This window comes from Chenopodium album, chromosome 5 (assembly GCF_948465745.1).
Source record: "Chenopodium album chromosome 5, dcCheAlbu1.1, whole genome shotgun sequence".
NCBI lineage: Eukaryota > Viridiplantae > Streptophyta > Magnoliopsida > Caryophyllales > Amaranthaceae > Chenopodium > Chenopodium album.
The window spans coordinates 32,575,900-32,591,804 of NC_137838.1; the positions used below are offsets into that span (position 1 = coordinate 32,575,900).

At 42.1% G+C, this 15,905-nt stretch overlaps 1 non-coding gene across 1 annotated transcript; it reads right to left on the reverse strand.

Annotated features, from left to right (window-relative positions):
- Positions 1-1,663: 1,663 nt before the first annotated feature.
- Positions 1,664-1,769, reverse strand: LOC145633528 (small nucleolar RNA R71). Its single transcript, XR_014112848.1, has one exon. It is a non-coding gene; the product is annotated as a small nucleolar RNA R71 (small nucleolar RNA).
- Positions 1,770-15,905: the final 14,136 nt, after the last annotated feature.

Below are 15,905 nucleotides of genomic sequence, written 5' to 3' on the forward strand. Positions count from 1 at the left end.
ACATTTTTAGCTTAATCTAGAGAGAGAAACTTCATTAGTAGAGAGAGAAAGTGTGGATTTCTATTGATGAACTTGGATATTGAAGAAGGAGCTTGATTGAATCTTTGTAAATCTTCATCTTCAATGAATGAGCAATCTCTTACTCTCTTTCTTTACTTTTGTATCTAGTTTTGTTTGCTTATTTTGATTTTCCTTCTTTGCTTATTGATCATGTTGATGCTTATTGATTTGATGATTGATATTGTCTTCAATATGATTTGTGAGTAGTCACCTAGCCAAGGGTGTGGGGATGGTGTAGTTGTTAATTGATTCATGCTTATGATGTTGGGGTTTATGTTAATGGTGATTAAAGTCTTTGTATGCTTGATATTCTTTGGTCTTTCTTGCAAGTGCACATTGTTAGTTGATCAAAGATGAGTCTTTACTAACAAGTAACGGAAGTTGACTTAGTTGAGATTCATTACTATCGATAATTCTTTGTTTGCACCTTCTAATATATGGTTCTAATGTGGAAACATAGAGGCTATGTTAGGAGAAATCGATTAACCCCGGAAGGCGGTTAGATCGAGCTTTATTTCGATATTCTTGCATGCTTAGTTTGCCATTGCTTTGCTTCTGTGTTATTGCATGATCAAGTGACATCTACATCTACCCACTTCCCTTGGTGTTTAGTTATATTGATCTTTAATCATTCTTAATCCTTAGTTTAATCTCTTAGTTATTCATACTTCTTGTCCCGAGATAGCTTAAAGTCTTAAGTAGTGAATGCGGTGTTTATGCATGTCTCCCTATGGTTCGACCCCTCTATTTACCCTATACACGTATTAGGTTGGTAGAGCGTTATAAATTAATTTGACTTAGGTGTAGTTGCTCAACGATACGATTATTCCCTTGTCAAATTGGCGCTGTTGCCGGGGAGACGGTTTCTATTGCTATTTCATTGCTTGTTTAAGACTATCTCACCTTTATTTGTTAGTGTTTGCTACTTTTGTTACTTGTCAGTGCTTACGTTCTTCTTAGCTTTGTTGTATGAACAGAGGACGAACCCGCTCAAGATCTTTAATTCCCATCGATCCAGAGCTAGAGAGGTCTTTGTCCCTACTTCGAAGAGAAGCAAGAGCAAGGAGTAGAAATTCCCGCACTCCAACGAGAGGAGTAAGAGAATTAGAAGATACTCCACCCTCTTCACCCTCAAGTGAAGAATTAGATAGCCCTAAATCATCTTCGAATTCAGAAATCAACCCTTTCTCAACCTAAAAGTTTGAAAGTAAAGAAGGTTCTAAAATGGGAGAGAATACGCCTTTGAGTCGTCTTGGGGCCCCCGAAGCTTTTAGAGCGCAAAGTGGGATCCTAACTCCTACTACTCAAGCCAACAATTTCGAGATCAAGCCTAATTTGATTGCCTTGATTGAGAGGAAACAATTCTCGGGTGGAAAGTTTGAGAGTCCTCATGAGCACCTAAAAGAGTTTGAGAAATATTGTGACACAATAAAGGCCAACGGAGTGACTCAAGAATATATTCGCCTCAAAATGTTTCCATTTTTGCTAATTGGGAGAGGTCTAGAATGGCTAGAGAAGGAGGTGCCTCCTAATTCTCTCACGACATGGGACCAAGTGACTACGACTTTCTTGAGGAGGTTTTATAACCATAGGAAGACCGCCGAGGCTCGGTCTTTTATTCAAGGTTTTCGCCAAAAGAGTGGTGAGTCTCTAAGTGCGGCATGGGAACGATACAAAGAGCTTCAACGTCAATGCCCACACCATGGGATACCCAAGTATCAACTCATTCACACTTTCTATGGAGGTCTCACACCTCAAGGAAGAACAAGCCTAGACGCCGCGGCCGGTGGTCCAATTATGAACAAAGGAGAGCATGAAGTGGAGTGTATTATAGAGGAAGCCGCAAAGCACTATGATGATTGGTACGAAGGAGAAAGGGATGCTACTTCTAGCAAGGGCGTTTATGCATTGGAGCAAGCCAACGCAATCAACAACCTTTCTACCCAAATCTCCAAAATGACCAAGCAAATGGATGAATTGATGAAAGAAAGGTCCAACCCTCATGGTAATATCTCCCCTTCGACCAAGGGAGGCAATGGTATGGATACTTCCTCCCCCTCTTCTTACAATACAATGCCCCAAGGATGCATGTTTTGTTCTAATTGTGAAACCTATGATCATGATACCTCTCATTGTGTCTATGCTTGTGAAGTTCAACCCCCTTCCCATGAACATGATAGTAATATGGAAAATGTCAATGCTATGAATTTTGCTCCTAGAATGGGAAATGTAGGAAACTTGAGGCCAACCTCCAATCAAATGGGGAATTGGAATCAAGGTGGAAACCATGGTTGGAACCAAAATGGTGGTGGTTATGATAACCAATACCATGGTGGGGGAGGCCCTTCCAATTTCAATGGAAGAGGCTACTCTAACCAAAGAGGATATGGTAATCAAAACCAACAACCTAATTCCCGATACCATGACCATCAAAATCAAAATTTTGGTGACCACGGTAACATGGGAAATAATCAACAAGGCAATGTTCCTAACCAAGGCACGGGAGGCAATAGGGGCCAATTTGTTCCTAACTATGCCCAAACTAATAGGCCCCCGAGTTTCCATCAACCCCAACTTCCTCCACCTCAACAACCTCTTCAACTTGAAGCCCCTCCAATAGATCCCGTGATGGCTAAATTAGATGCTCTTTTAAAAATGCGTGAGGAGGATCAAAAGAAACATGAAGAGGCTCAAAAACGAACCAATGCTCATATGAAAATGCTTGAGACTCAAATTGCTCAACTTGCATCTAATTCATCCCCTTCTTCTTCTTCTCCTTCTTCTTCTCACATCCCAAGTTAAGGAGTCAACCCAAAACCTTTGTATGCCGTGACAACAAGGAGTGGGAAAGTAGTAGGGAGTGACCCTTTAATTGAGGAAGAACCCCAAGAAGAGGCGGAGTTAGAGAATGAGGGTGAAAAACCCAATGAGCCATTGAGTGTTGAAAAAGAAAAACATATTGAGGTGCTCAAGGAAAAAGAAGCCACCCTCTTGCCCCTAAATCGCCAACCTAGAGAGGAGAAGCTACCCTTTCCACAACGATTTGTGAGAGCTTAACTTGATGCCCAATTTGGGAAGTTTTTGGAAGTCATTAAGAATTTGCATATCTCCGTCCCTTTCGTTGATGCTATGAAGCAAATGCCCCACTATTCCAAATTTTTGAAAGATCTTTTGAGTGGGAGAAGGGAGTGTGAGACGGTGAGTTTAACTGCCAATTGTAGTGCAATTCTTTCCAACAAACTACCTACCAAATTAAAAGATCCGGGTAACTTTTCCATCCCTTGCTCTATCAATGGCATTGAATTTGATAAACCCTTGTGTGACTTAGGAGCAAGTGTGAGTCTCATGCCCTATTCCGTCTACCAAAAGCTTAGTGTAGGAACCCTCTCTCCCACTAACATTACTCTCCAACTAGCGGACCGTTCCGTTAAGTTCCCCATGGGCAAAGTTGAGGACATTCCCCTTTAGGGTAGGAAAGTTCACATTCCCCGTGGATTTCTATGTGCTAGAAATGGATGAGGATGAGAGGATTCCTATAATTTTGGGTAGACCATTTCTAGCCACTTCTAGAGCTATCATCGATGTGAAGGAGGGGAAGATATCTTTGAAAATTGACAATGATTCTATTGAGTTTGATTTGAACAATGTCATGCAACAACCCTCCTCAAGTGGTGAATGCTTTAGGGTAGATATTCTTGATACGGTTCTTGATGAATTTTCTCGCTCCCACTTGCATGCCACTAATGATCCCCTTGAAAGTGTGTTGTTGAATGAATCAAAGATAGGTACTCACAAAGAAGACATACAATTCTATGAGGATTTGCTTGAGGAAAGCAAGGAGTGCAAGGGCGCGAGCATGGAAGAAAAAGCTCCTTACATTCATGACCTCTTTCAAGTTGAAGAAAGAGAAGAGAGCCCCAATGGTAAGGGAGCACCAAAGGTAGACTTGACCTCTACCTTTGGGCTTGAGGTATGCATTTCTTGGTCCCAATGAGTCTTTCCCCGTGATTGTAAATTCTAACCTAACGGAGGAGCAAACCTCCCTCTTGATCAATGTTTTGAGAAATCACAAAAAAGCTTTAGGCTATACCATTGATGATATCAAGGGTATAAGTCCATCTTTATGTATGCACAAAATTGATCTAGAGGGAGATGCCAAACCCGTCAGGCAAAGGCAAAGAAAGCTTAACCCTTCCATGCAAGAGGTTGTGCGGAAGGAAGTGGCTAAGCTTCTTGATGCGGGAATTATTTACCCAATTGCTCATAGTGATTGGGTATCTCCCGTGCAAGTTGTGCCTAAGAAAGGGGGCATGACGGTAGTGAAAAATGATCATGATCAACTAGTACCCACTAGACTTGTTACCGGTTGGCGCATGTGTATTGACTATCGCCAACTTAACACAAGTACATGCAAAGATCATTTTCCACTACCGTTCATTGATCAAATGTTGGAAAGGCTTACAAAGCATTCCTTCTATTGTTTCCTTGATGGTTACTCGGGATTTTTCCAAATCCCAATTGACCCTAAGGATCAAGAGAAGACAACTTTCACATGCCCCTACGGTACTTATGCGTATCGTAGGATGCCTTTCGGGCTTTGTAATGCCCCCGCAACATTCCAACGTTGCATGATGTCCATTTTTAGTGATATGATTGAGGATGAGATAGAAGTCTTCATGGATGACTTCTCCGTTGGAGGAGCCACCTATGAAGATTGTCTATCTAATTTATCTCGTTGCTTAGAAAGGTGTGAGAGGGCTAACCTCGTGTTGAATTGGGAAAAGTGCCACTTTATGGTCGAAAGTGGGATTGTTCTTGGGCACAAAATTTCCCATGCCGGCATTGAGGTCGATAGAGCCAAGGTTGAGGTCATCGAAAAACTTCCTCCCCCCACCAACGTGAGGGAAGTGAGGTCTTTTCTTGGCCATGCCGGGTTCTATCGGCGCTTTATTAAAGATTTTTCAATGATCGCTAAGCCTCTCACATCCCTATTGCAACAGGATAAGGAGTTTGTGTTTGATGATGCTTGTCATAAGTCCTTTTGTAGGTTGAAAGAAGCCCTTTGCACCGCTCCTATTGTCCAAGGTCCGGATTGGTCTCTTTCATTTGAGCTCATGTGCGATGCAAGCGACGAGGCCATTGGATCGGTTCTTGGACAACGAAAGAATGGGAAACTTCATGTCATACATTATTTGTCTAAAACTCTCAATGATGCCCAACGAAACTACACAACTACCGAGAAGGAGTTCCTAGCGGTTATCCATTCATTCGAGAAGTTTAGAACCTACCTCATTGGTTCTAAGACAATTGTTTATACCGACCACTCGGCTCTCAAATATTTGATAGGGAAGAAGAAAGCTAAACCAAGGTTGTTGAGATGGGTTTTAGTCCTCCAAGACTTCGATTATGAGATGAGAGACAAGAAGGGAGCCGAGAATGTGGTGGCGGATCACCTCTCAAGGTTGGGCGGTGCAAGGTTTGAAGATGATGGCTTGCCAATAGAGGACGCTCTAAGAGATGATGTGCTTTATGTCCTTGAAGTGAAATCGGAGCCTTGGTATGCGGATATTGTGAATTACTTAGCTTGTAGTGCCATACCACCAGATTTCACTTCACAACAACGTCGAAAACTCAAGCACGAGGCCAAGAGATACATTTGGGATGATCCCATTTTATTGAAAAGAGGGGTCAATGGTTTGTTGAGGAGATGCGTCCCCAACGACGAGGTTCAAAGTGTTCTCCATATGTGCCACTCTTCTCCTTGTGGTGGGCATATGAGTGCTCAAAAGACCGCCTCAAAGGTCCTTCAATCTATGCTCTTTTGGCCTTCTCTATTCAAGGATGCGTGGATATTTGTCAAAACTTGTGATAGATGTCAACGGATGGGGAATATTTCTAGAAGGGATGAAATGCCGCAAAATCCCATCCTTGAGCTTGAAGTTTTTGATGTGTGGGCTATAGACTTCATGGGCCCTTTCATTTCTTCACATGGGAACAAGTATATTTTGGTCGCCGTTGACTATGTATCTAAGTGGGCGGAGGCCGTGGCTTCTCCAACGAATGACTCTAAGGTGGTGGTCGACCTTTTCAAAAAGGTGATCTTCCAGAGATTTGGTGTTCCAAGAGCAATAATTAGTGATGGGGGATCGCATTTCAAGCACCACACCTTCGTTCGACTACTTGATAAATATGGGGTTTCTCACAAGCGAGGGCTTGCATACCACCCTCAAACGAGTGGCCAAGCGGAGGTCACCAATAGAGAGCTCAAGGTGATTTTGGAGAAGACGGTTGCTAGGACAAGGAAGGATTGGTCCTCCAAACTTATTGATTCATTATGGGCTTATAGGACTGCCTTCAAAACCCCAATAGGGACCACTCCCTACAAGCTTGTCTATGGGAAAAATTGTCATTTGCCCGTGGAGATGGAGCATCGAACGCATTGGGCAATCAAGCAAATCAACTTTGATCTCCATAGTGCGGGTGAGCAAAGGCTTCTAGAGCTACATGAGTTAGAGGAGTTGAGGATGAAAGCCTACGATAGCGCAAGCATGTATAAGGCGCGGACTAAGGCTTGGCACGATGCTCAAATTGTCAAGAAGGCATTCGTCAAAGGCCAAAAAGTCCTCCTATTCAACTCCCGCTTGAAGCTTTTCCCGGGCAAACTTAGGTCAAGATGGAGTGGGCCGTACATTGTCACGGAAGTGTTTCCCTATGGAGCCTACGAAATTTCCCAAGACGGTCACTCCCCTTTCAAAGTCAACGGTCACCGTCTCAAGCCCTATCATGAAGGATTCCCAAGTGATGAACCAGTTTCTTTGACACTTCTTGATGTGCATCGTCAATTCGACCCTCCTTGATCAACTCAAGGAACGTCGAGCTAACGACGTTAACCAAAAGCGCTTCCGGGAGGCAACCCGAGTTTCTAACCCTTTTATACTTTTTCTTTTCATGTTGCTTCTATTTTTCCATCTACGACTTTGGATTGTTTGGATTTTTGGGTTTTGATTGTGCTTGGGTTTTAGATATACTTTGCATCTAGCATGATTGTAATGTGTTTAGATGTGTGTTAACGGACTATTTTTACTTGCGTGATTCTTTATGGAAGTTTGGCCGAACCACTTCATGTTCGGCCACTGCAGCAATTTCAAGGATTTATGGCAACATTCTGCCAAAAACAAAAATATTGAATTCTGGCAGAAGGTTCGACCGAACCCATGGGAGGTTCGACCGAACCCATGGGAGGTTCGACCGAACTTATACTGTAGTGCGGCCGAACTTCCCTGGGTTCGGTCACTCCTAAACTTTTAGAAATTTCCAGCAACTTTCTGCCAGAATCTGAAAATTTGCAGTTCCAGCATAGGTTCGACCGAACCCAAGTATGGTTCGACCGAACTTGATTCGTAGTGCGGCCGAACTTCCCTGGGTTCGACCACTCCTCTCTTTTTGCGATTTTGCTGGAACTTTCTGCCCGGATTTTAAAATGTAAAGTTTTGGCAATGGTTCGACCAAACCACAGGGGAGTTCGGCCGAACTTTTACTGTGGTTCGACCGAACATACCCTCGGTTCGGCCGAACCTATCTTCAGAGTCGAAAAAAAAATGCTGCCATGTTTTCTATTTTGCTGCATTTTCGTGAATATCACTCCCATATTCGTCACCTACCCCATTCTTCTCCTTCTCACTCTAAACCTCCATTGCACCTCCCCTTACAACCTCACATCTCCATCAAAATCACTCCAATCTTCATCCTTTCTCACTTATTTTCCATCCTTCACTCAACTTTTGCAATCTCTACCAAAAATTCCTACCAAACAAACCCATCTTTCCATTTTCCCCAATTTCAAGGGTTTAAGTGCTTCGGTGTTTTTGGGTTTTTACTTCCTTCCAATCAATTGTGGTATATTTGTTCTAGCTTTTGCAAGTTTATTTCTTTAATTTCTTATAGTTTTACCATGTTTTACATATTTAAGTGTGAATTATGGTATTCTTGAAATTATTAGTAATGACTTGTTTATTTCATGTGGTTCTTTGGATTGACTTGTTGCAATTGATTGGTTGTTCATAGTAGAACATGTTCTTATGATGATTATGCATGTTTACATTGGTTTTATTTTGATCTCAATGTAATTGAATGTTGATTTCATACTAGGGTATTCATGTTACCATTTTATGATTGAGAAATGCATGAGTTGGATGTTATTGGAGATTGTTATTCATGGTTTTGGCTTGATTTTGATGGTTTGATGATTGGATATCATGAAAATAAGGGGACATCATGCCAAATTTCACCTAGACCTTGTCAGGACTAATTTAGGAATGACATAGGAATCCTTATTCAAACCTTGGTCCAAATGTATTCATGCATGCCTTGAATTGTATACTCTCACGCATACACTTTTACCTTGGTTAAGTACTTGGCTTCTTATGTCATTTCCTATCAATTTGTTCTAATGATATGCTCTTGGTGAATTTGTAGAACCACGATGTTCGGCAAGGGAAAAGGAAAGTCAAAGAGGAAGAGGGTGGGAGAATCCTCAGCAACGCAATTCCCACCTCCTCCCGGCATCAACGATCATGGCATTATTGCTCCGGACGAGCAATTTTGGCCTATATATGCATCACTCATCAAGCGTCCGATTAGGTCCACAAGGTTATTTTGCCCTCAAACTTTGAGGAAGCTGGGAATATTGGATGAGGTGACCAGGTTGGCTCAAAACTTTGGTTGGGGCGACTTCATCCACCTCCACGCTCACACTTACGAGCGTGTGACCTTGGAATTCCTTGCCTCCCTCCGCAAGGAAGTTTTTGAGCCGGAAGATGTCGATGAGGATCCTCAACTCATTATACACTTCAGGATGTTCAACGAGGATCACTCTCTAACGGAGAGTGATCTAAATGAGATCTTCTTTTGGCACGCCACTGGCCTTGATCACCCGTCTGAAATGACCTCCTCCCATCGCATTCCTTACAACGAGCAAGAGTGGTGGAGGAGCATCACAAACAAGGATAGGTTCCAAACTAATACCTCAAAGGTCAACAACATCATCCATTTAGCCTTGAGGTATTTTGTACGGCTTCTACAATACGCCGTGTTCTTCAAAGCCAACCTCGGCTCCATGGTAAAAGACGAGGTTGCTTGCCTATTCTTGGCCGACAATCCTCAACGGCTAAAATTTCAATGCTCCTCCACCTTTATCCAACGGCTCTTGGATACTAGGGACAACCGTCTAGGTGATGAGATATTTATGGGTGGCATGATTACTATCATTGCTCTCTCTTTGAAGGGTGGAGCATACAAGGACCAAATTGAATTGCTCCCACCCGTGAACCAAAACCGAGAAGAGCTCACCGACGAGTTCCCTCCCTATGCTCTATCCATAAGCGCCCTCCGTCACAGCCGCTTTCTCAATTTCACTACTAGAAAACGCCGTTTTATCCTCCTGGTCGATAGGGAGATCGAATGGTGTGTCCTCCTGGACCCCGACCTCACTACGGTGGACCACTCCGCTCCTCTCAAATGGAAGATCCCTCAGCAAATCATCCCCAATGAGCTGAGGCGAACTAGAGCCCGAGGTGGAGCTCCTCAACCTCCACCGGTCCTCCATCAAGAGCAAATCTATCCCCCCCTTAGCGGGGGAGGTGAGGCATCTTCTTCTTCTTCCTTTCCTCCTTTTGATTTCAATGCCCTTCGTAGTACCCTCGACGATATTCGTCGAGACAATCAAGCTTCCATTGAGCAATGGGGGTACTACGCGAGGGCAAATTATGACAATCTTGTGCAAGCGGGCATTCAAGCGCCCTATGTGAACTACCCCTACCACCCTCCTCAAGAGGGTCCGGTCAATCATTGGGGACCCTATGACCCTCAACACCCCACCCCCCCTTGCTACGCCTATTGGGAAGGTCCCATCGACCCTACCCAACGCGTTGGCACCCCCCCATACGACCCCTATCGTCCGGGTGGGTGTGATCCGTCTTATGACCCGGCATCCGCATCCATCCCCGCTCCTTTTGATGGTGGTTGGGGTGCCCAAGGGTGGCCCTATGAGCACTTTAACCAACCCTTCCACCCTTTCATGGACACTCCCGGGTTTGATCCTAACAACCCCCCTCAACCTAGGGGGCGAGGAGATGATAACCAGTGATGCTGTGGGAACTTTTCCCTTCCCCCCGATCTTCTCACTTGTCACTTTTGCTCGGGACGAGCAAAAGAATAGTGTGGGGGAGGATGTCCTTTTGGTTGGTTGAAGTGTACATAGGAAGGTAGGATGGTAGGGTAGTTGCTTGCACATAAGGAGGATAGTGAGGATAGTGGCTTTGTGGTATTGATGTGGCGTTGTGGCGGTGGTGATGATGTTGGTGATGTTGTGATGGTGATGTGATGAGATGGTGATGTTTTATGATTATTGATGTGATGATGATGATGATGTTTTATGGTTATTTTTGCTGATTTCTGATGATTTTCTTTGATGATCCCCGAGTCTTTGTAGGTGGAGATGCTCCCGAAAAAAAAATCCAAATTTCCCGAAACTCCAAATCCCCTTAATCCAAACTTCGTAGATAGCTTTTTATTAATTTTTCTTCTTTTTGTTTGTTTCTTTAGTCTTTTTCTTTGTTTTCTAACCTTTTCTTGTTTTGTTTTAGTTTCTTTTGTTTGGCTCACCTCTATTGAAGCTTGAAGCGGAGATGTAGGACGTTAAGGAGCAACACTAGCTCCCTTGGTGAGAATTGGATATATTACCTTGTCTTATATTTCAAGCGGCATTCGGTGAGACCTTTCCTCTCTTTCTTTTTCTTTTTCTTTGAGTGCTTAGTTTAGGTCTAGTTTAGGAAGAGTTGAATGGTTCGAGGTTGATTGATTTTGGTTCCAAGGAACCTTGGATCGTTGATGTTGATATCAACGATCACTTGTATGTCGATTGGGATTTATTTGATATACATGCCTCGATTATGAACCTTTTTAATTTCTTCCTCCCTTTTGTGTGTTTTTCTTGTTCTCTTTTATGTAACGAGCATGACTATGACAAGTTGAAACATTTTTTATGTGGATTTGCTCATTCATTTGGATTCAAGAATTTATGTGCCTTTTTGATGACATGGCTTTGAATGCTTACCTTCCTAGTTGATGAGGGTTTACACGGTTTAAGAATGCTTAAGGTTGAATTAGACACATTATAAGCTAAGGTAGCCCGGTTTAGAACTCTTGATGACGTTTGAACCCCTTAGTTCACGGGAAAGTGGTAAGATGGTGTTGCTCTCCGTAGTGAATAGGATTCCCTTGGTTGGTATTTGCTTATTTTTATCCCGTGTGAGCGTCATTTTTTCTAGCCTTCATCACTCTTGTGAGCGGCATTTTGGATCCTTAACTATGCATGTCTTAATCTTTGTGTTGGTATTTAGCTCCCGAGATCGTGACCAAACAACTTTAAAGGAGGAAGAGGGCATTTCTTCTCATTTTTCTTTGTTTTCTTTGTGTTTTGTTATAAATTTGGTTTTCATTTTTACATCCACCCACTTGCTAACCAATTTGGGCCTCATTCCCCTTTCTTGATCTAGCCATATTACAAACCTTTCGGCCTATGTTCTACCAACCCTTGTAGTTAGTGAAGCATTGGTTTTTGAGGTTCGAATTCGAGAGTGTTGGTTTTAGGGCAAGAAAGTTGTGAATATTGGTTCAAGTGAGATTTTGAAGGTTGTTCATGAAAGGAAATATTTGCAAAAAGTTTGTGAGGAAGGATGCAACGTATGAAGTTCAAAAAAAAAAAAAAAAAAAAAAAAAAAAAAAAAAAAGAAGAGAGAGAGGGGGAAGGAAAAGGAAGAGGAAATGATGAGAGAAATGAAGTAATGTTATGAAATCTTGTATTGAAGGTTGTAATTTGAATTTAGGTTCAATTCTTAGGTGGTTCTTGAGAGATGGCCACTTTTTGCTTCACTTAGGATTTGCCACCAAAAAATTTCAAATTAATTCCCAACCTTAACCCTTAGCCATGACATTACAACCCAAGTTAAGACCCTTGGACTTGGAGAAGTGCGGTCAAAGAACGGTGGAGGGAGATAGATTTCAACCCTATGGAAAGAGTATGCATAGTTGAGATGTCGGGATAACCTTATGACTCCACAATAAATTTCTTTTTCCGGTTCCCTCGAGGAACCATGAGGAGCTAACTTAGGGACGATTTGAAGCTAGTGGAGAGAATGTGGACCGTCTTGGTTGGAGCTAGGGAAGAGGATGAAATCATTAGTTCTCTACGCTTAGCTTAGGTTTGTCTCCCTCAACCATGAGAATCTTAGAACGTGTTCCCCCTCTTTGAGTTGAGAAAAGTAAGCATTATTTGATTCATGTCCCTATGTTAGAGTCCATTTGGAGCATTTCCCATCGTGAAATTCGATTGATTTTCTTAACCCTTGTCATATTATGCTTGTTGTGTGTTGTCTTTTTGTTTTAATATTCCTTGCTTGAGGACAAGCAAAAGGCAAGTGTGGGGGATTTTGATGAGTGGCATTTATGCCACTCTTTTATCCTTTTTCTCTAAGGATTCTCCCCTCGTTTGCACTTGTTTGGCCCTCTTTCTACGCATTTTTACTTAGCTTTGCTTTCTCTTTTCTTTCTCCTTTATCCTCCCTTTTCTTAGTCTTCCCGCTTTGTTCTTATTGTGCTTTTCATGCTTATGCTTTGTAGGAACCATCGAGATTTTCAAGAGGAGGAAGCTAAGCTCAAAGGAAGCCAGAGGAAGCATGATTCAGAAGAGGTTCGGCCGAACCTCCTGATGGTGTGGCCGAACCAAGGTGTGGCCGAACCTGCTCAGTGGTTCGGCCGAACTTCGAGGCAGGGGCAAGATGAAAATTGGCAGTTTTGCAGGAGTGGCCGAACCACAGGAGTTCGACCAGACCAGGATCAGGGAGGTTCGACCGAACCTACCCATGGTTCGGCCGAATCTACCCTGTAGTCCGGCCGAACCTTCCCATTTGTTTGGTCGGACCTCTCCTTTTCTCAGCTGACTCTGTACGGACTATATAAGTCCCTTTTTTTAGAACGTTTTGGGGGATTAACTTAGTTTTAATTTTTCTACATTTTTAGCTTAATCTAGAGAGAGAAACTTCATTAGTAGAGAGAGAAAGTGTGGATTTCTATTGATGAACTTGGATATTGAAGAAGGAGCTTGATTGAATCTTTGTAAATCTTCATCTTCAATGAATGAGCAATCTCTTACTCTCTTTCTTTACTTTTGTATCTAGTTTTGTTTGCTTATTTAGATTTTCCTTCTTTGCTTATTGATCATGTTGATGCTTATTGATTTGATGATTGATATTGTCTTCAATATGATTTGTGAGTAGTCACCTAGCCAAGGGTGTGGGGATGGTGTAGTTGTTAATTGATTCATGCTTATGATGTTGGGGTTTATGTTAATGGTGATTAAAGTCTTTGTATGCTTGATATTCTTTGGTCTTTCTTGCAAGTGCACATTGTTAGTTGATCAAAGAGGAGTCTTTACTAACAAGTAACGGAAGTTGACTTAGTTGAGATTCATTACTATCGATAATTCTTTGTTTGCACCTTCTAATATATGGTTCTAATGTGGAAACATAGAGGCTATGTTAGGAGAAATCGATTAACCCCGGAAGGCGGTTAGATCGAGCTTTATTTCGATATTCTTGCATGCTTAGTTTGCCATTGCTTTGCTTCTGTGTTATTGCATGATCAAGTGACATCTACATCTACCCACTTCCCTTGGTGTTTAGTTATATTGATCTTTAATCATTCTTAATCCTTAGTTTAATCTCTTAGTTATTCATACTTCTTGTCCCGAGATAGCTTAAAGTCTTAAGTAGAGAATGCGGTGTTTATGCATGTCTCCCTGTGGTTCGACCCCTCTATTTACCCTATACACGTATTAGGTTGGTAGAGCGTTATAAATTAATTTGACTTAGGTGTAGTCGCTCAACGATACGATTATTCCCTTGTCAGACTTTCTAGCGAACTTTACAATAGAAGACTCGACGCCAATACAAGACAATGAATTTCCAGATGAAGACTTAATGGTCACTGAAGATGATACTTGGACCTTATACTTCGACGGAGCCTCAAACCAAAAGGGATGTGGCGTTGGAGTATTACTAGTATCACCAAAAGAAGAGCATGTTCCAATCTCCATAAAGCTTGATTTCGACGTTACCAACAACGCTGCTGAATACGAAGCATGCGTGGTAGGCCTTGAAACAACTTTGACATTGGGAGTAAAAAAGTTACGGATATTCGGAGACTCTTCATTAATCATCAATCAAATATCCAAAAGGTGGAAAGTAAGGAGCGAAAGTCTGGCCCCTTACCAAACCTATCTGGAAACTCTTACTAATCTGTTAGAGAAGGTAGAATACACATATCTACCTAGAGAAGAAAATCAATTTGCTGATGCCTTGGAAAGACTAGCCTTGATGGTTAGGATTCCCTCGGAAATCGAGCAAATGCCTCTAACTATAGAAAAAAGGCACAAACCAGCATATATTCAAGCTATAGAGGATGATGAAGTAATCCAAGACGAAGAAGAAGATGAAGAAGAACCGTGGTATACGGATATACTCAATTATGTCACCAAAGGAGAATACCCTCCCCACGCTGACAAAAAAGCAAAACGAGCATTAAGACTCTTGGCTTCCCAATACGTACTCATAGACAACGAGCTACATAAAAGGTTACCTAAGGGTCGAGCTCTCTTATGTGTAGGAAAAAAGGATGCCCGAAGAGCAATGAAGATAGTCCACGAAGGAATCTGTGGCACTCACATAAATGGCAAAATGTTAGTCCAAAAGATAATGCAAGAAGGATATTATTGGACTACAATGAATAGGGATTGCCATCAATACGTAAATAGATGCCCTAAGTGCCAAATCTATGTCAATTTACAACATGTTCCTCCATCCTTGCTCTACACCTACACGTCGCCATGGCCATTCTCTACATGGGGAATTGACATCATCGGCAAAATCACTCCCCCTGGAACAGGAGGCCACGAATATATCCTAGTAGCAATTGATTACTTCACAAAGTGGGTCGAAGCGCAATCATACGCTAAACTCACTACAAAACATGTAGCACTCTTTATCGAGAGAAATATTATTTGTCGATACGGAGCCCCACATGAAATGATAAGTGACAATGGAACTCACTTTCAAGCCGAATATGAAGAATTGTTGCAAAAATATGGCATTCAATATCATCATTCCTCCCCTTATAGGCCTCAAGAAAATGGAGCAGTCAAGGCAGCTAATAAAAATCTAAAGACTATCATCGAGAAAATGATAGAGAATTATAAGGATTGGCCTGAAAAACTTCACTTCGCATTGTGGGGTTATCGCACGTCAATTCGCACATCAACAGGAAATACGCCATTTTCCTTGGTTTATGGAATGGATGCCATACAACCTGTCGAACTAGAGATTCAATCTCTACCCATCGCGTTAGAAAGTAAACTCGATGAAAAACGACTAGAAGCTCTACATCATACTCAGTGTTACCAAACTCGTATGGCTAGGCATTTTAATAAGAAGGTCAAGAGAAGAAACATCAAAGTAGGAGACTTGGTGTTAAAAGCATAAAGGAAAAATGTTTAAGATCCAAGGGGAAAATTTAGACCTAATTGGTCTGGACCCTACATTGTCAAAACAATCCTATCAGGAGGTGGAGCAAATTTAACTGATATGGATGGCAATGAGTTCTCGAACATGACAAATCTTGACCAACATAAGAAATACTACCCATAATTACTTGAGTAGGATACTCAAGAGAGCTACGTTTGGCCTTATTCCTTAAGAAAGGATACGTAGGCAACCCTTTACGGGTGCGACCAC